The 21591-nt window shown below is 34.6% G+C and overlaps 1 long non-coding RNA gene and 1 pseudogene across 1 annotated transcript in view; one reads left to right on the top strand and one right to left on the bottom strand.

Moving 5' to 3' along the window:
* LOC129397296 (uncharacterized) overlaps window positions 1-21591 on the bottom strand; it is a 339201-nt gene that overhangs the window by 94173 nt on the left and 223437 nt on the right. The window lies entirely within an intron of this gene.
* LOC112439097 (protein transport protein Sec61 subunit gamma-like) lies at window positions 18266-18471 on the top strand (annotated as a pseudogene).

Here is a 21591-nt window from a genome sequence, read left to right as displayed (position 1 = left end):
AAAGGCATAGCATTTACAGCACGGTTAAAAAAGATTATTGTACAGGGCTCAAAATATTTAAGACTTGCAATGGAGGGCATTGATTTTAGAGCAGACTACACACACACAAAATCAGGGTACTGAGGTTCCTTCATCACGTACATAATCTCATTTAATTCCTGTAACAGAGTGTAGCGTATGTGTGGTTAAGAGCACAGAGACTGGAGTTATCACCTAAGTTAAATTCTGTTCTAGTTAAATGCATTTAAAGAGTGCATGCATGTCCGAAGTGCATGACTTGGATAATTTACTTAAACTTTCTCTGCTTCAACATTCTTATCTATAAAATGAGGTGATAGTATCTATATTAAAAGATATTTGAAAGTTAACACATTTTGACACAGTAACTGGCACAAGTAGTATATAGCCATTAACCATTACTATAGTAACTTGTGAAATAGAGAATAGCATAATTCTCAACTTATAAATGAGGAAACTCTCCAGTAAGGTAGTCTTTAAAAAAAGCCTTCCAACTATCTAATAAAATTAGGACTTGCAAAACCTTCCATATTTTCAACCTTTCTCTATTATTGCTATTTTCTAACCACTTTGCATTTCTGTTCTGCACACAGACTGTCTTCTTTGGTCCTGGTTCCATAGATCAGGATGCTTTCTTCTCAGCTCTCTTCATTCCTTCTCATCTACCAAGTTTTAGTTCCTGACCCCCGATCCAAAGAAAAATTCACCCTTATAAATAAGTCAATTTAGGGAGCAAGAGAAGTCCCCTTGCTCTTCAACACCATACCAAAATCATTTTAAGGGAAAACAAGACACCACTTGGAGCAGCAGTATTGTTGGAGGGTTACCAGGAGGAGAAGCATGGCAGGAGGATCACAGTCCCTTACCCAATGCTTTCATCAAAAAAGTATATATCAGGATCACAAGCTGTGAATAATACCGAATTCTAAGAATTGGTACCAAAATTTAAAATGTTTCCAAGCTACCACATGCCTCTATCTTTAATATTAGTGGATTTTTATGTGACCTTTAATTCAAACTTGATCAGATTTTATTTTATATCACTTATACAAAAATAATTTTATGGAATAAGATATAAAATATATAAGATACACAGTAAAAGATGAATTTTAATACTTTACAAGTGCAAAGCAAGTAGAAAGTGCTACTGTAAATCCCTCTAGTACAAAAAAGGATCATATCCAATGCTATATTGTTAAAAGAAACAAATTTGAATAAGTCCATATGCAATGTGACATCTTGAAGATAAATTATATTATACCAAGTGTAAGTGAAGTCATTTTTACACATCTTTAATCGAGAAAAAAAAATAATCTCTTTGAGAAACAGTCTAATCTCCTCCAACACCTTAATAAGTCATGATTTATTAGGATATCAAAGATAGAAACAAACTGCTTTCTTTGAAACTTATTGAAAGCCATAATAAAAGTCAATTTAGGGAGAAAAGACACTCAAATTTTTGTGAAAGAGAACAATCAAACATCTTTGGAAATAAAAAATAATGTAATGGCAAAATATTGTGAGTGCTTTTTAATTTTTTTTTTGTGGCTACATAGTAAGTATATATATTTATAGGGTACATGAGATGTTTTGATATTGGCATGCTTTTTAATAAATTTTTGGTTTTTAATTTTTGTGGATACATAGTAGGTGCATATATTTATGGGGTACATGAGATGTTTTGATACAGGCGTGCAGTAATTATAATTATGCCATGGAGAATGGGGTATCCATCCGCTCAAGCATTTATCCTTTGTATTATAAACAAGCCACTTATGCTTTTTAAGTTATTTTAAAATGTGCAATTAAGTTATTATTGACTATAGTCACCCTATTGTACTATCAAATAGTAGGTCTTATCTTCATTACTTTTGTACTCATTATCCTCATGTCCCCTATCCACCCAACCACTCTCCTTCCCACCTTCTGATAACCATCCTTCTATTCTCTATATACATGAGTTCAATCGTTTTGATTGTTAGATCCCACAAATAAAGGAGAACATGTGATGTTTATCTTACTGTGTCTCACTTATTTCACTTAATATAATGATCTTCATTTCCATACATGCTGTTTTAAATGACAGAATTTCATCTTTTTATGGCTGAATAGTACTCCATTGTGTATGTATGTACCACATTTTATATTTTTTAACTTTTAAGTTCAAGGGTACGTATGCGGTTTGTTATATAGGTAAACTTGTGTCACAGGGTTTTTTGTACAGATTACTTTTTCACCCAGGTGTTAAGCCTACTATCCATTAGTTATTTTTCTGATCCTCTCCCTCCTCCCACCCTTTATCCTCAGGTAGGCCCCAGTGTGTCCATGTGTTCTCATCATTCAGCTCCCACTTATAAGTGAGAACATGCAGTATTTGGTTTTCTATTACTATGTTAGTTTGATAAGGATAATGGCCTCCAGCTCTATCTATGTTCCTGCAGAGGTCATGATCTCATTCTTTTTATGGCTGTATAGTGTTCCATGGTGTATATGTACAACATTTTTATTTTAATCCAGTCTACTATTGATAGGCATTTGGGTTGATTTCATGTCTTTGCTACTGTGAATAGTGCTGCAACGAACATACTCATGCATGTCTCTTTATAATAAAATAATTTATATTCCTTTAGATATATACCCAGTAATGGGATTGCTGGGTTGAATGGTAGTTCTGTTTTTAGCTCTTCGAGGAATTGCCACACTGCTTTCCACAATTGTTGAACTAATTTACACTCTCACAAATAGTGTATACGTGTTTATTTTTCTCTGCAAGAGCTTGCAGTATCAGTTTTTTTTTTTTTTTTGGCCGTTTAGTAATAGCCATTCTAACTGATGTGTGATGGTATCTCATTGTGGTTTTTATTGGCATTTTTCTAATGATCAGTGATGCTGAGCTTTTCTTCATGTGCTTGTTGTCTGCTTGTATGTCTTCTTTTGGAAAGTGTCTGCTCATGTCCTTTACCACAATATAATGGTGTTGATATTTTTTTTTCAAACTAGAAAAAAACTGCTTTAAAATCTATATAGCATAGTTTGAAGTCCAGTAGCATGATGCCTCTAGCTTTGTTATTCTTGCTTTGGATTGCCTTAGCTATTAGGGTTCGTTTGGTTCCATATAAATTTTAAAGCAGTTTTTTTCTAGTTTTCTGAAGAATGTCATTATTAGTTTGATAGATATGAAACTGAAATAAACTGCTTTGGGAAGTAATGGCCATTTTAATGACAGTCATTCTTTCTGTTCTGAGCATGGAATATTTTTTCATTTGTTTGTGTCATTTCTGATTTTTTTGAGCAGTGTTTTATAGTTCTCCTTATAGAGATCTTTCACCTTCCTGGTTAGCTCTATTTCTAGATATTTTATTATTTTTGTGGCAGTTGTAAATGGGATTGCATTCCTGATTTGGATTTCAGCTTGTCTATTATTGGTGTATAGGAAGGCTAGACAATTTTGTATGTTGATTTTGTATCCTGAGAATTTGCTGAAGCTGTTTATCAGCTTAAGGAGATTTGAGGTCAAGACTATGTGATTTTCTCGATAAAGAATTATGTCGTTTGTAAACAGGAATAGTCTGACTTCCTCTATTTCTATCTGAATGCCCTTTATTTCTTTTACTTGCCTAATTGTTCTGGCCAGGTCTTCTAATACTATGTTGAACAGGAATAGTGAGAGAGGGCATTTTTGTGTCTGTTTTCAAAGGGAGTGCTTCCATCTTTTACCCATTTATTATGATTATGGCTGTAGGTTTGTCACAGATGGATCTTATTATTTTGAGGTCTGTTCCTTTAATATCTAGTTTATTGAGAGTTTTTAACATGAGGACTTATTGAAATTTATCAAAAGCCTTTTCTGTACCTGGTAAGACTAAGACTATCATGTGATGTTTGTTTTTAGTTCTGTTTATGTGATGAATCACATTTATCGATTTACGTATGTTGAACCAAACTTGCATCCCAGGGTTAAAGCCTATTTAATAATAATGGATAAGATTTTGGATGTGATGCTGGATTCAGTTTTTAGTATTTTGTTGTTGTTGAGGATTTTTGGATTGATATTCATCAAGGATATTGGCCTGAAGTTTTCTTTTTTGTAGTGTCTACTCCAGGTTTTGCTATCATGATGATGCTAGCCTCATAGAATGAGTTTAGGAGGAGTCACTTCTCTTCAATTTTTTGGAATAGTTTTAGTAGGAATGGTACTAGAACTTCTTTTTAAAAGTAGAATTTGGCGCTGAATCCATATGCTCTTGAGGTTTTAATTTTGTTGGTAGGCTATTTATTACTGACTCAATTTGGAAGCTTGTTATTGGTGTGTTTAAGGAATTAATTTCTTCCTTGTTAAGTCTTGAAAGGGTGTATGTGTCCAGGAATTTATTCATTTCTTCTAGATCTTCTAGTTTGTGTACATAGAGGTATTCATAATATTATCTATTACTGTGGGATCAGTTGTAATACTCCCTTTGTCATTTATAATTGTGCTTATTTGGATCATCTCTCTTTTCTTCTTTATAAATGTAGCTAGTGGTCTATCTATCTTATTAATTTTTTCACAAAACTACCTCCTATATTCATCCATCTTTTGAATTTTTTTATGTCTTGATCTCCTTTAGTTCAGCTCTTATTTTGGTTATTTCTTGTCTGATGCTAGTTTTGGGGTTGATTTGCTCTTGGTTCTCTAGTTCTTTTAGATGTAATGTGAGGTTGGTAAATTGAGATCATTCTAACTTTTTGATGTGGGCATTTGGTGCTGTAAATTTCCTTTTCAACACTTCCTTGGCTGTGTCCCAGAGATTCTATTGTGTCTTTGTTGTATTTTTGTTCTCATTAGTTTCAAGGAATTTCTTGCTTTTTGCCTTAATTTTATTATTTATTCAAAAGTCATTCAGCAGCAGGTTGTTTAATTTCTGTAAAATAATATGATTTTGAGCAGTTTTCTTAGTCTTGATATCTAATTATATTGTGCTGTGGCTGAAGAGAGTGTTTGCGATTATTTCAGTTATTTTGCATTTGCTAAGGATTGATTGATGTCCAATTATGCGGTCACTTTTAGAGTATGTGCTAAGTGGTAATGAAAAGAAGGTATATTCTGTTGTTTTGGGTGGAGAGTTCTGTAGATGTTTACCAGGTCCATTTGATCCAGTGATGAGTTCAGGACTTGAATATCTTTATTAATTTTCTGCTTTGGTGATCTTTCCAATACTGTAAAGTGGGGTGTTGACATCTCCCACTATTATTGTGTGGGAGTCTAAGTCTCTTTGAAGGTCTTTAAGTCGTTGCTTTATGATTCTGGGCGCTCCTGTGTTGGCTGAATATATATTTAGGATAGTTACATCTTCTTGTTGAATTAAACCCTTTATTATTATGTAATGCCCTTCTTTATATTTTTTGATCTTTGTTGATTTAAAATCTGTCTTGTCTGAAATTAGGATTTCAACACCTGTTTTTTCTCTGTTGTCCATTTGCTTGGTAGATTTTTCTCCATCTTTTTGTTTTGAGTCTGTGAGTGTCTTTGCACATGAGATGGATCTCTTGAAGATATTATATCATTGGGTCTTGGTTATTTATTCAGCTTGCCATTCTGTGCCTTTTAAATGGGCATTTAACCCGTTTACATTTATGATTAGTATTGATATGTGTAAATTTGATCCTGTCATCATGATGTTAGCTGGTTGTTATGCAGACCTGTTTATGTGGTTGTTTTATAGTTTCACTGGTCTGTGTACTTAACTGTGTTTTTGTAGTGGCTGGTAATGGTCTCTGGATTATAGGGTTTCTGCTGAGAAGCCTGCTGTTAGCATAACAGGTTTCTGCTGAGAAGCCTGCTGTTAGCATATAGGTGACCTGATCTGTCTCTCTGGACGCTTTTAACATATTTTCCTCCATTTTGATTTTGGAGAACCTCATGATTATGCGTCTTGGGGATTATCTTCTTGTGTAGATTCTTTCAGGGGTTCTTCATATTTTCTGAATTTGACTGTTGGCCTCTCTAGTGAGGTTGGGGAAGTTTTCATGAACAATATCCTGAAAGATGTTTTCCAACTTGTTTGCTTTCTCCCTGTCTCTTTCAGAGATGCCAATGATTCGTAGATTTGGTCTCTCTACATAATCCCGTATTTTGCAGAGGTTTTGTTCATTCCTTTTCACTCTTTTATGTTTATTTTTGTCTGAATGTCTTATTTCAGAGAATGAGTCTTTAAGTTCAAACTTTCTTTCCGCAACTTGGTCTATTCTGCTATTAATACTTGCCATTGCATTGTGAAATACTTGCAGTGTATTTTTCAGATCTATCAGGTGAGTTAGGTTCTTTCTTTATACTCGCTATTTCATCAGTCGGCTCCTGTATTTTTGTGTGTGTGTGATTCTTAGTTTCCTTTATCTGGGTATTGTCATTCACCTGAATCTCAATGATCTTCATTCCTATCCATAATCTGAATTTCATTTCTGTCATTTCAGCAAACTTAGCCTTCTTAAGAACACTTTTTGAAAACCTAAAGGGGTCTTTGGGAGAACATAAGACACTGGCCATTTGTGTTGCCTGAGTTCTTGCATTGGTTCTTTGTCATCTCTGTGTGTGGGAGTTCCTTTAACTGCAATGTAGATTGAGTATAGTTAGTAGACTTCTTTTCTGGATATTTTCACAGAGCTGAGGCTTAGTGAAGGGTTTTTATTTGTAGCTGACTTCTTGTCTTTGATTTCACAAGGGGGTGTGTTAGCAAGGTTATTTTGGTGTTGTCGAAGCTTTGGAGTGTGATCCAGTAGTTGGTGCTTAGGTGTAGTGGTCAGTAGGTAGGTTCTTAATTAGTGGTGGCTCCCCTATATTTTTTTGCATTTGCAATCATGCTCCCTCACAATGCTCTAAAAGTATGGGCTCCTCTCCCACTTGAGTGCTGGCTGTAGATCGTGGCTTAGCACTCTCAGCCTGCTCATCTTAGCTCTGGGGTGAGCTCAGTGTTTATGTTCCCGGTCCAAGTTGGAGGCAGCAGAGGAAGGGACCTTACCACTGGTTGTGGCTCTCACTTTTCTATTTATTTAAGATGTATCATTACATTGTTTATTTGAAGTTTTTCTTCCTTTTTATTTTAGGCACTGCTATCTGTAAACTTTCTTCTTAGTACTGCTTTTGCAGTAACCCCTAGTTTTTTGTACAGTATGTATCCATTGTATGGAGCTCCATTGTATGTTTGTTTGTTCCTCTTGCTGCTTTTAGAAATCTTTTTTTTTTTTTTTTAAATCCTTGGTCTCTGGAAGTTTAACTGTTAAATGCCTTATCATTTATTTCAAGAACTGTTTTTAATTTTCTTAAGTTGTTCATTGAAACATTGGTCATTCAGGAGTATTTTGTCTAATTTCCATGTATTTGTATACTTTCCAAAATTCTTCATGTTATTCATCTCTAGTTTTATTCTATTGTGGTCAGAAACAAATGCTTGATATTATTTCAGTTTTTGAACGTTTTAAGACATGTTTTGTGACTTAACATAGGGTCTGTCCTTGAGAATGATTTATATATGCTGAGGAAAAGAATGTGTATTCTGCAGCTCTTGAATAAAAACTTCTGTACATATCTATTAGATACTTTTGGTCTATAGTGATTTCAACAGCCTACTTTTAGAATTGGACAGATTTTCCAGGAAATCACCAAAGAAACATTGTCCAATTCTAAAAGTAGGCTGTTGAAATCTACAGCTGTTATTGTATTAGCATTTATCTCTCCTTTTTCCTCTAATAATATTTGCTTTGTATATCTAGGTGCTACAGTGTTGGTTGCATATATATATTTAAAATTGTTATATCATTTTGCTGAATTGACCCCTTTATCAATATATAGTGACCTTCTTTGTCTCTTCTTATAGTTTTTGTCTCATAATCTATTTTGTCTTATATGTGTATAACTACTCTTGCTCTTTTTCAGTTTCTATGGACTTGGAATATCTTTTTCCATCCCTTTATTTTCAGTCTATGTGTGTCTTTATTGATGATCTGTGTTTTTGTAGGCAATCAATCAATGGGCCCTGTTTATTCATTCATTTGGCCATTCTTTGTCTTTTTATTGGAGAATTTAGTCCATTTACATTCAATGTTATTACTGATAAGTACAGACTTACTCCTGCCATTTTGTTATTTATTTTCTGGACATTCGTGGTCTTCTCTTTCTTTTTTCTTTCCTTTTTGTATTATTAGTGAAGGTAATTTTATCTGGTGATTATGATTTATTTTCTTGCTTATTATTGTTTTTGAATCCATTGTATGTTTTTTTGGTTTAAGGTTACCATGAGGCTTGCAAATACTATCTTATACCCTATTATTTTAAGCTAATAACAATTAAAGACTTTTTGCATGAACAAACAAGCAAAAAAATTATAAAAACTCTATGCCTTAACATAGTTCTTCTGCTTCTTTTTAACTCTTTTTTTGTTTCTATGTATATCTTCTTGTACTCTCTATGTCATGAAACATTATTGCAGTTATTATTTTTGATTGGCTTATTGCTTAGTTTTTCTACTTAGTATAAGAGTAGTTTACACACCACAGTTACAATGTTATAAAATTCTGTGTACTGACTATTACCAGTGAGTTTTATACCTTCAGATGATTACTTATTGCTCAGTTAACATCCTTTTCTTTCTGATTGTTGTACTCCCTTTCACATTTCTTGCAGAATAGGTCTGGTGTTGGTGAAACCCCTGAGCTTTTGTTTGTCTAGGAAGCTTTTTATTTCTCTTTCATATCTGAGGGATATTTTCACTGGCTACACTATTCCAACATAAAAGTTTCTTTGTACTGCAGCACTTTAAATATGTTATGACACTTTCTCCTGGCCTGTAAGTTTTCCACTGGAAAATCTGCTGCCAGACATGTTGGTGGTCCATTGTAAATTATTTGCTTTTATTTTTGTTTTTGATTTTTCTCTTCCTGCTTTTAGAATGCTTTCTTTATCCTTGGTCTTTGGAAGTTTGATTATTAAATGACTTAATGTAGTCTTCTTTGGATTAAATCTGCTTGGTGTTCATAATCTTCTTTTACTTGGATACTGATATCTTTCTCTAGATTTGGGAAGTTCACTGCTATTATTATTCCTTTGAATATTTTTGTAGCCCTATCTCTTTCTTTACCTTCTTTTTAAGGCCAATAATTCTTACATTGGCCCTTTGGATGCTATTTTCTAGATCCCATAGGTGTGCTTAATTGTTTTTAAATCTTTTTTCTTTGCTTTCTTTGACTGTGTATTTTAAAATAGCCTTTCTTTAAGCTCACTATTTTCTCTACTTGATCAATTCCGTTATTAAAATACTTTGATATATTCTTTAGTATGTCAATTGCATTTTTCAGCTCCAAAATTTCTGCTTGATTTTGTTTAATGATTTCAATCTCTTTGTTAAATTTAAATTTATCTGATAGAATTTTGAATTCCTTTCCTGTGTTATCCTGAATTTCTTTGAGTTTACTCTACACAGCTATTTTGAATTCCCTGCCTGAAATGTCACATATCTCTGTTTTTTTCCAGAATTGGTCCCTGGTAACTTACCTATTTCATTTGGCGAAGTCACGTTTTCCTCAACGGTATTGATGCTTGTGGATACTCATTGGTGTCTGGGCATCGAAAAGGTGTGTACTTATTATAGTCTTCAACATCTGGGCTTGTTTATACCTGGCTTTCTTAGGAAGGCTTTCCAGTATTTGAAAGGACTTGAGTGTTGAGATCTAAGCTGTGTCTGCTTTAGGGAGTGCCCAAGCCCAGTAACACTGTGGTTCTTGCAGGCTCATAGAGGTACCTCCTTGACGGTCTTAGATAAGATCCAAGAGAATTATCTGGATTACCAGGCAGAGACTCTTGTTCTCTTCCCTTACTTTCTCTCAAACAAACAGTTTCTCTCTCTCTGTTCAGCGCCACCTAAAGCTGAAGGTGGAGTGACACAGCAGCCCTGTGGTCACCACCAGTATGCCTTTTCTGGGTCAGACCTGAAGCTAGCATAACACTGGGTCTCACCCAAGACCTGCTGTAACCACTCCATGCCTATGGCTTATGTTTGCTCGAGACCCTGGGGCTCTACAGTCAGCAGGTGGCAAAGCCAGTCAGGCCTGTGTCCATCCCTTCAGGGGGTGATTTCTCCCAGGCCTCATTTGGGTGTAGAGGTGCCATCTGGGAGTCAAGGACTGGAGTCAAAAGCCTTAGAAATCTACCTAGTGTTCTATTGTACTGCAGCTGAGCTGACACACACACCACAAGACACAATCCTTCTCACTCTTTTCTTTCCGCAAAGGCAGAGCAGCCTCACCCCATATCCACCACCACCACAGGCCACAGGGAGTACTGCCAGACTACTGCCAATGCTTCCTTAAGGACCAAGGGCTCTTAATTAAGCTTATGAATGCTGCCTAGCCTAGGACTCACCTTTTATGTCAGTGAGTTCCCCTCTGGTCCAAGGCACATCCACAAATGCCATCCGTGAGTCCTGACCTGAAACTGGGAACCCCAAGAGCCCACTTAGTTATCTACTTCTCTGTCGCTAAGCTGGTACCTGAAGTGCAAGACAAAGTCCCCTTTACTTTATCCTCTGCTTTTGTCAAGCAGAGGGATTTTCACCCCATAGCCACCACAGTTGGGAATGTGATGAGCCTTACCTGAAGCCAATAAATCTCAGAGGCTTACCAAAGTCCCTCAGCATAGGACCTGGGTATTGCTGCTGGTTTTGGGGGGGCCCAAGGGCTCTTCAGTTAGCAAGTGATGAATGCTGTCAGGAATGGTCTTTCCTTTCAAGGTACCAGGTTTCCTTCTACCCCAGGGTGTGTCTAGAAATGTTGTCCAGGAGCTGGGTCCTAGAATGGGAGTCTCACAATTTCGTCCAGTGCCTTATCCTTCTGTGGCTGAGCTGTATCCAAGATGTAGGACAAAGTCCTTCACACGTTCTTTCCTCTGTTCTCATCAAGTGGAAATAAGGGATCTTTTTTGGAACCACAAGCTGTGCAGTCCGAGATTAGGGAAGGGTTGATGTCAGTACTCTCTTAGCTACCCCAGCTGGTGTCTCAGTTGGTCCCATGACCCCAAGTCCACTGCCTCTGAGCCCACTTCAGGCTTAGGACTCACCTAAGAGTTGCAATCCTTATGACCCAGACTGCCTTTCAAGTCTACTTCGAGACCAAGAGAACTTTAGCCCTTGGTGGCAAGGTCTGTGGGAACTCAAGTTCTGACTGCTGGGATCTATGATTCTGCTCTGGCTAGGGAGGGTTTACATGCTCCCTTAGTGTGTGGGCCCCAGTTTAGTTTGGTCTAGTTTTCCTTTATGCTCTGAGTTCAATAACTCACAATTGCTGTATTCTCCCTCCTCCAGTGCCAGAGACACTCAGCACCATGTTGCCACTGCCCAAGGATGGGGAAAGGGTGGCATCCAGCTTCAAGACTGTTTTTTTCTACCTCTTCAGTGCCTCTTTCAGAGAAAGAAGTTAAAACAGATACTAGGAGGGCTCAACTAATTTTCTGTTCTTATGAAGGTGTTCTTTTTGTGTGTAGATAGTTGTTAAATTGGTGTCCTTGCTGGGGGAGATGATTGGTAGACCTTTCTATCCCACTATCTTGCTGCTTCTCTGTGAGTGTTATTTTTGAAATTACATCACAAGTGCAATGAATTTAACTATATTTAATATTCTTTTCTTTATATATAAGGATTTAGAAAAGAGGCAGGTGGAACACCTTGAAGGATAGAAAATAGCAAATAACCTGGGCATTTCTCCAGAGTAATCACTGAGTTTTTACCCAAATGTGAGCTTGAAATTGTGTTGGTTTACTTCCTCAGGCCCAGAACCTTTGCACACAGAATTGGATATTTCTCTCATAATGCTGAATGTGATTCTAAAATTTAATGACATTTTATTTTTTTATTTTTTTGATACCACAGAGAACCTGCAAATGTAACTACTTCAGCTGTTGCAAGACAGAACTAAAGGGCCATGTCTTTCAACGATAAGGGAAACTTGGGTGAGTTATTTCAAGTGTCCAAGAAAAACATGTAAGTCTTCAACATGGCAGCTTTCTAGAAATTTCAAGAGTAATTTGATTTTAGGTGGTTTCTACATTGGATTTTAGACAAAGGATTTCCAAAAAATAATTTTGCTTAGTTATTTGATTACCAAAAGTAATTTTGATGATAAAGCTGACTGTCCCAAATTACCAACATCACAGAATTTAAACAGAAGAGTAATTTCTCTTTGGTTATAGCAACTACCATCATTATATTTCATTATAATGAATATTTGCTAAACCAGTTCATGTGTTAGGTGCTATAATTCTGCTCAGAACTCCAATATCTTGAAAGAAGAATAAAATACAATATTCTGTTGCACTTTATTACCTTCATTAGTTTGTTTTACTTGAGCCTATATTTCTGGTGAATATTACACAATGTTGTGTTATATTATATTCTCTTTTTTTGTATTCCAGTTTCTTTAAAATTGCCCAAACATGTTTCTTTTGTACTTGCATGTGTATATTTCATATTTACATATGCTGGCATAATCTAAGGGAAGTAAAAAACATATTTTGACGGTATTTAGTTCAGTGTATCAATGCATAGTTTTGCCAATAAAGATTTTTATAGTGTGTGTATTTTTTTAAAATTTTATTCTTGTCAGTATTTCCCCATAAAATTGAGAAATGTTATATTTTGCAACCTCTATGCTATTTTATCAATGCATTTTTGTAATGTAACATAATTTTGTAGGTGCCATGATGGCTTTGAAGGGGATCAATTTATTTCCTCAGACTCCTCTCAAAATATCAGGTTGACTCTCAATCAGATTTGAACTGGCTAGAGATATACTAGGCTGCTAAAATCAGTTTACCAGGTCTACTTCATTGTTGAGTACAATTTCCATTTTGACATATGAAGAATATTAATGAAATCAACGTAATGATAATAAATCATTTAACAATCCTTTAGTATTATACTATACTGTATGGTAACAAAAATCACATTTAATAGCATTTAAATGCTTAAATAATTTTGTATATTAGACCAATATAATTTCTAATTCAGAATAAATTTAGATAAAGAATAAATAAGTACATAAGAAAAGTATTAAATTCTGCTATTATTATCTGAACACTTGGTTTTACTTACTGTTTTTATTACCTTAATGATTAAAAGGTGTTAATAAAAGTAAACACATATTTCTCCCCAATGTAATATATTTTTCCTTATTATCTGTGAAATAAAGCATATACCTAAGTCATGTTATGAAATTATAAATTATTGATTTTGAGATTTTAAATATGATATACATTTACTAAAAGAATAAATTCATAAGAGACTTAACTGAAGCATTTTTGGAGCAAAATAACTTATTCTTTTTCTTAAACAATTAGAATATGTTTTTATAAAACACTTAAGATTCCAATGGAGGTAAGTATTTAATACATCTTTAACATATTAATGTTTAAACCATACTTAGGAAAACTTATTAGCTTTTAAGATTTCTTCACCATTGTGTTGCAATAACTCTGACAAGTATTTAATTTGGAAATTTTAAACAACTAGTATTTTATTAAAATTCCGTACAATATGATTTCAACTATCTTAAAGTGACTTGTCTTAAAATACCAACATTGAACCATTTATGTTGATTTCATTATGAGAGAACAAATATGCAGCTAAAGCTGTTTTGCACGGTACAATAAAAAAACTTATGGGAATTGAAAAATTTGAAGCCAAGCACTTTTCTAGTTCTGACTTCTGAGTATGAATCTAAAGCCTGAGGCAGGCTGCACTGTGCTCCCGTTCATATCATATCAGTCACTGCTTCAATTAATTTTGTTAAGAGTCCCCAGATATATTAAAATGCACTTCATCAAAATGCAATAATCTTTTCTAGTTCTTTCTAGCTGAAACATATTTGAAAAATCAGGACAAGAATGCACACTTTAGAATACCACTGTTATCAGTGTTATAAAAACCAATAAAGGAATAAAGCAACAATCAGTTTGCCAACAAAATAAACTCAGAAAAAGATAACCCGAGAGAAAATGTTTTACATATATTGTCTTAATATCTTATTTGGACTTTTCAAAAAATTTTGCTAACAATCAATGCTCTATTAACAGTTTTGTTAAAATTATTATTCTATGGATTGAATTACTCAGGAATAAATTATTCAGCCTCTTAACATAATGCAGTGATTACAAAAATTAATAATATGCTGTTCTTATGCCTTGGAGATAGAATGAAAATAACGGTGTAACCTGGAGCTATTTTAAGGCTATTTTTGTTGATTCCACTTGAAGATTGGCCCATTACCTTGGCATGCATTTCGACATTCTACCATTGTCCTACAATTTTCTGGTGTTCATTTGTCACACTGACAGAAACCAGTTTAAAATTTAAATCCATATCCCTCCTGAATCCCGTAAAAGAGTCTGTAGGCCAAAACCTCTGCAATGACTGATGATACTCCTGTCAGGTGCCAGTAGATGCAGCAGAATTGCTCAACAAGTTTCTTAACAAGATAAACAGTAACGCAGGTTACAGAAAAACAAATGACTTATCATAAGGTTGCTTCCATGGCATTCTTCATATTTGTCCCTTAAAGTTATTTCCACAAATGAAGTATTTCAAAAGTAGGAAGTATTCTTACAAATAGATGTATCTTTAATTCTCTCCTAGCTCATTTAGTTTAATATTTGTAAAGAAATTACACACAGTTGAAAAATATTATAAAATATTTCTCAAAATATGCCTTAATTTATACAAACTATTTTTCTATCTCAAAGATATAAATTGACAGCATTTCATTTTGTGCTAACTTTACTATGAGTTTATTCATAATTATGACCTAGTTATCCCTATGGATTTATAACATCAAGACTATTACTCATAAAAATGTTTTCTCTTTAAATCTAGGGTCTCTCAAAATCTAACCCAAGGAGGATTATTGCATATTCTCATGTCAACACAGGACAGAGTACAATGTGTATTTTTTCCCCCAACTTCACAGTTAAATCTACAAAAGTCAAAAAGAGAGTGTGACATGGAAAGAGAGAGCTATATTAAGTATTTTAACCAGGCACATGAAGTTCTTATGTTTATCCCCTCCCCTTCATGTGAAAACATCTGCATTCCCAGGTTAAATCATTTGGCATATGCATTTTACCTGGTCTAAGTGGTCTATAGTCTGAAAAACATGAAAGTTTATCTATTTGGACAGTTTAACCATTGTAGTACTATCTATAAAAAGTTAAACTTCCTACATATCATATATATGCTCACCCTTGTTACATCTGTCTATTCAAACAAATATAGCCACTGGAAAAACAAATAAGGACTTAAGATCCTGAGATTGCTACAAGCTTCTAGATATCACATGCAGATATGCACCATACTATATTACCAGGGGAGTTCTAAAGATAAGCTTACTTATTAACATGAGTCTAATTGCTTTAAATCTTTTTAAATAAATTAGAAAATTAGATTAGCTCAAGGTTGTGTATATGCTTGTTCTTCAATTATAACATCATATTAGTTATACCTTCTTAGGGAATTTTAAAGCTTTAAGATTTAATGCCTATAATTCATATAAAATTATATGAAAATAAAAGGAAATAAATGTAAAGGTATATGTTGATATCAGATTGTGACACCTGTATTACAGAAAAGCAAAGCAGACAATGATTACTAAGAACATTTTTTGCAGTAACACTTAAAAAGAACAAATGGTCATTAATTAATATTAGAAGTACAGTTTTCTATTCATCTGTAAAATGCATTAAAATTGCACAGGAAAAAAATCCATGATTAGATGTGCAATTATATTGATTCACTAAACATGAATATACTACTAATTCACTGAATTAGCCAGAGCTTATAACATAATATCTCTAATGGAATAAAGTCGAACTACGTGGAATTAGTTTCTTAAGACAAAAAGATATATACTCTGAAACACATACTCAAAATATATTGCAAAGATTTCAGAGGCTAAGTGAAGAGCTGTGAAGTTTCGATGCCACCTTTGACAATTAACGTTCCTGAAAACAATGTCACAGTAGTGAAAACTTCATAAGAAAGGTGTGTCATTCTTGTCTTTGAGACAAAGTTACCACCAGAAATGCGGCTTCATTAAGTGAAGAAGAAAAGAGAAAAATTAGGGGTTCTAATAGAAAAAACATAAATATAATTTTATTTGCCATACCCAAGATTAATTAAGCCTAGTGTTCTCATAGTGACAGTCCAGAGTATTGTACCATTCTACACAGCTATTCTAAAAAGAATTCAAAACATAATATTCCTTAAATAAACTCCCCTTTCCCTGTATATATTTGTGGGGTACATGTGATATTTTGATACAAGCATACAATGTGCAATGATTAAATCTGAGTATTGAGATATCTGTCACCTCAAACACTTCTCATTTCTTTGTGTTAGAAACATTTCAGATCTACTCTACAGTTATCTTGAAATATACATGCAATAAATTATTACTAAATGTAGTCACTCTATTTTGCTACTGAACACTGGCTCTAATTTCTAGTAACTTTATTTTTGTGCCTATTAACCAGCTCCTCTGGACCCACCCTTCCCAATACCTTTCTCAGCTCTTGATAACCATCAATCTACTCTTTACTTTCATTGGATCACATTTTTTTTTTTTTGAGACAGAGTCTCGCTCTGTTGCCCAGGCTGGAGTGCAGTGGCATGATCTTGGCTCACTGAAAGTTCTGACTCCCGGGTTCACGGCATTCTCCTGCCTCAGCCTCCCAAGTAGCTGGGACTACAGGCACCCGCCACCACACTGGGCAATTTTTTTTTTTTTTTGTATTTTTAGTGGAGACGGGGTTTCATCATGTTAGCTAGGATGGTCTCGATCTCCAGACCTCATGATCCGCCCGCCTCGGCCTCCCTAGATCACTTTTTTAAACTCGCATATATGGTAAGAACATGTGATATTTGTCCTTCTGTGTCTGGCTTACTTCATTTAACATACTGACCTCTAATTCCATCAATGTTGCTACAAATGACAAAATTTTATTATTTTTATGGCTGAATAACACTCTATTATGGATATATGTGACATTTTCTTTATCTTTTTATCTGTTGATGGGCACTTAGTTTCATTCAATATTTTGGCTATTGTGAATAGTGCTGCAATAAAAATGAGAATGCAGATATCTCTTTAATATATTGATTTATTTTCTTTGAATATGTATTCAGCAGTGGGATTTCTGGATCATCAAGTAGTTCTATCTATAGTTTTTAGGGGAACCTCCATATTGGTCTCGATAGTGGTTTTACTAATTTACATTCCTACCAACAGTGTACAAAGATTCATTTGTCTTCACATCCTTGTTAGCTTTTTTATTTTTTATCTTTTGGATAAAACTTATTTGATTTATATTTCTCTGATGATTGGTTATGTTAAGCATGCTTTCATATACCTGTTGGCCAGCTCCTTGCCATTTGAATAGTTTTAAAATATTTCCTTCCATTCTGTAGATTGTCCTTCATTCTGTTAATAATTTCCTGTGTTATGCAAAAGCTTGTAAGCTTGATGGGATCTCATTTGTCCATTTTTGCTTTGAGTGCCTGTGCTTTTGAGGTCTTACTCAAGACATCTTTGCTCAAATGTCCTGAAGCATTTCCCCAGTGTTTTCTTCTGGTAGTTTTATAGTTTCCAGTCTTAGATTTAAGTCTTTAATTTATTTTGATTTAATTTTTATGTGGCAAGAAATGGGGGTTTAATTTTATTCTTCTGCATATGGATATCCTGTTTTTACAATACCATTTATTGAAGAGATATATGTTACCACAATGTATATTTTTGTCAACTTTGTCTAAAACAGGTTAACTGTAAATGCATGGATTTATTTCTGGGTTCTCTATTCTGTTTTTCCTTTACGTGTAATCAAGGATATTTTCATTATTCTCACTACATAAGTGTTGTTGATTTTGAATTTTAACTATCCCATACTTGAAAACTCATGTATGAGTTACTATTTTCAAATGTCTCCTACTTTCAAAGTCATCTTTTTATTATTTTCATTGCTAGGATGATTTATGAATGTATGGTCTTATACCTAGACTATTGCAATATTCTCTGCTGTGTTTTCCCAGTCTCCTATGTATCCACATTAATATTTTGACCCAATTGCCACTGAAATAATTACTATAAATTACCATTATGGACACAACCCTGTTGAAAAATATTTGATTGTCTCCTCAAATGAAAGAACATGGTTTGGGCATCTTAGCTGGTACAGGCAATCATGGATCATGTACTACAGTTTGTTGAGCCAAGTTGGCAGTTTGTAAAGGACTCAGTTCAGCTGGTTAAAGATGCTCCGAACCTGATAGAAAAGAATTTCAGAAGATTGCCATAGCAACAGCAATAAGATTTGCTATAATGGGATTCATTGGATTTTCTGTGTAATTGGTTCATATTCCTATTAATAACATAATTGCTGGTAGCTGAATATGTTTTGGAGGAGTATTTTCCATCTTAGGGATGGGTGAACAAGTGAGGGTTTGAGAAGCTCATGGAGTGAAAATTTGCTGAATATTTTGTGGTTTCTTCCTTTTTATTTCTTCCAAGATGTTTTCTATTTCTAAATTAAAATAACATGAAAAGAAAAAGGAAAGAAGACAAAGAACATTGATTAAACACTTAGAACAACATTTAAAGATTTTCATATCAGAATTTGTGGAGGCTGTACAATGCAAAATTACATTTTCAGTAATAAAAGTCATTGTGTAAGAGGAGGATCTACTATCAGGCAAGGCTGAAACGAAGGAACCTTTGGCAGTATAAATTGTTGGGCTGCTGAATTTGTTATTTATCCCATATTTGTTTTGTCTTGTGTCATACTATTTTCACACTTTGACTTTCCTTTCATTAAGGATGGTTTTATAAAGAAGAAATCACCAATCATTTGAAGGCACTGGCTCTTGTTATCTTTTGAGAATTGTTTAAAATTATTGAAAACTGTTTGTTGGCTGCCCAGGATGATAGAGGAAGAGACATGCTATTAATTTGAGGACTATAGTTTAAAAGAAGAGAGGGATTTCTTGGAGTTTAGAAGCACAGGATTGGTGAATATATGAGGAAGCACATTGTATTGGTCTGGCTTCTCTAAGTAGACAGAGCTAATAGGATATGTGTATATATGAAGGGGAATTTATTAGGAGAATTGACTCAAAAGATCACAAGGTGAAGTCCCACAATAGGCCGTCTGCAAGCTGAGGAGGAAGGAACCCAGTCCGAGCCCCAAAACCGAAAAACTAGGGAAGTCAAAAGTGCCCCCTTCAGTCTGTGACCAAAGGCTCAAGAGGCCATGACAAATCCCTTGTATAAGGCCAAGAGTCCAAAAGCTGAAGAACTTGGAGTTCTTATGTTTGGGGCAAGAAGCACCAGCATGGGAGAAAGATGAAGGCTGGGAGATTCACCAAGTCAAGTCCTTCCATGTTCTTCTGCCTGCTTTATTCTAGCCATGCTGGCAACTGATTAGATCGTGCCCACCCAGATTGAGGGTGGGCCTGCCTCTCCCAGTCCACTGACTCAAATGTTTATTTCCTTTGGCAATACCCTCACAGACACACCCAGGAACAATACTTTGCACCCTCCAATCCAATCAAGTTGACACTCATTATTAACCATCACACACATTATGGTGGTGTTGGATAATAAGGCTTCATGAATATTTGCATGTTTCTGCATGGTCAGGGCTTTCAGAGCGAAGAGTACTGGTATCTTGGTTTAAAGAAGGTTGCATGGGAAGCATGTCTTTGAAGTTAGAGATTTTTTTTCTTGCCAATGAAAAGTAAAATTGCTTCTTCCTTGAATCCTTTTGCTTACCTTCTAAGGATAATGAATCCCAAGTCACTTGTTTATATTTTAGAGTAGTAAAAGAGAGTTAAAGACCTTCTCCTCAGCCCCCTTCCTTCACTCTTTCTCAGAGAGGATGTGTTTACACTCCAGAACAAAGGCCTCCCTCACTCTTCTTCAGCGGGAGAATGGTGTAATGTACCAGCTTCCCTAAATAAGCTCCAGGTTTTATATTCCCAGATGCATTTTGTCTGGTGCAAAGCCCTGCATGTACAGGGGACAGAGCATGTAGATTTTGCTACCATTTTTTTCACTCTGTGGGGAACTGGTGCATGGGCAGCCACTGCTTCTCAGATTGTTCTAGGTATGAGTAAATAAAAGATCTGTTCTCTGATCCAGAAGTATGGTGTTCCTATTAATAGATACAGATTGATAAAAACAGAGATAGAGATATACACACACATATATAGAGATTTATATATTTTAGATACACTTCATATATACCATATATGTACATATATATGCAGGAATCTATATATATGTGTGTGTGTGTACATATATATATGTATATGTGTGTGTGTGTGTTTGTGTGTACATATGTGTGTTTATAAAATTGTGACAGTTATATTAACAGGGTAATATCTCAAATCCTGCATAATTTCTGATTTAACAGTTGGTAGCAAGAGCTGCCTGAGGAAAGAAAAATTCTAGGTCCTGAAATACAGTGCCTGCTATATAGAAATAGAGTAGAGACTACTGGAAGAAGTAATTAGGGAAATAAATGTGAGGTTTTGACCCATAACAGTAGAAATTCCCCAATACTTGGCATTAATTCTACCTCAGTCTCCTGCAGTTACTAAAGTTTCTCAATTTTAAAAATTATAAATGTATAAATGTCTTTCAGATGAATTGGGGTTATGGTTACATATACTTTGAATTGACAAAATAAGTTGTGATATACATATCACAATTCATATATATGTATATATATATATATATATATATGAAAGAAATACAAGCAGAAGACTTTAGTGTTCACATCCAAAGTAAATTGAAACTGTGGTTCTTATGTCAATTTTAAAATAATAATTCTATTTTAAGTAACTTTCCACTGCTGAGCTACACATCTATACTTTCTATTGTGATTCTGCCCTTGATGTTGGCAAAGGTAATATCAGGGACCTTATAAGAACCACAAAAAAAGAAAGCACTCTAGGAACAGATGTAACAAAGGAACTAGTAGAGGCGAAGCCCTGATACTTGAAATATAACGACACGACCCAAAGGTCTAGTCTCCATTATGTTCTCATTTGGGGCAGAATTTCGCTACATCTCTTCAGCTAACCTTGGAGACAATAATAGTATGGTGGATGCAGAGAAAATTGATAATATCTTCCACCTTTCATAGGTTAGCCTGGGAGCTCCACTGAGAGCCTGAGCTCATTCTGAGAAAATTATTTGATGCCATAAATGACCTTCCTATACCTAATAAGGGAACAAATTAAATAATTCATAGTGAACAAAAAATACCTCTGCATGTCACTGTCAGCAACTTTTTATTTTTCCATACTGAATGACTATGGCTACAAGTCTTGCTGTGTATACTCTTTATGCTGCTTCAGACATCTTTTAAGAGAATTGCATGGTAAACAATTGCAAGATCCTTAAAAGCTCATAATTAACATAAATAGAGGTTAATTATAGCTACCCATAAAGCTTTATTACAACCTAGCAGAGAATAAAACCGATCTGAACATTTTAATTATTGTA

Source organism: Pan paniscus, chromosome 13, assembly GCF_029289425.2.
Source record: "Pan paniscus chromosome 13, NHGRI_mPanPan1-v2.0_pri, whole genome shotgun sequence".
Taxonomy (NCBI): Eukaryota; Metazoa; Chordata; class Mammalia; order Primates; family Hominidae; genus Pan; species Pan paniscus.
Note: the sequence above shows the minus strand (reverse complement) of the source record. Positions and strands in the feature narration are given on the sequence as shown.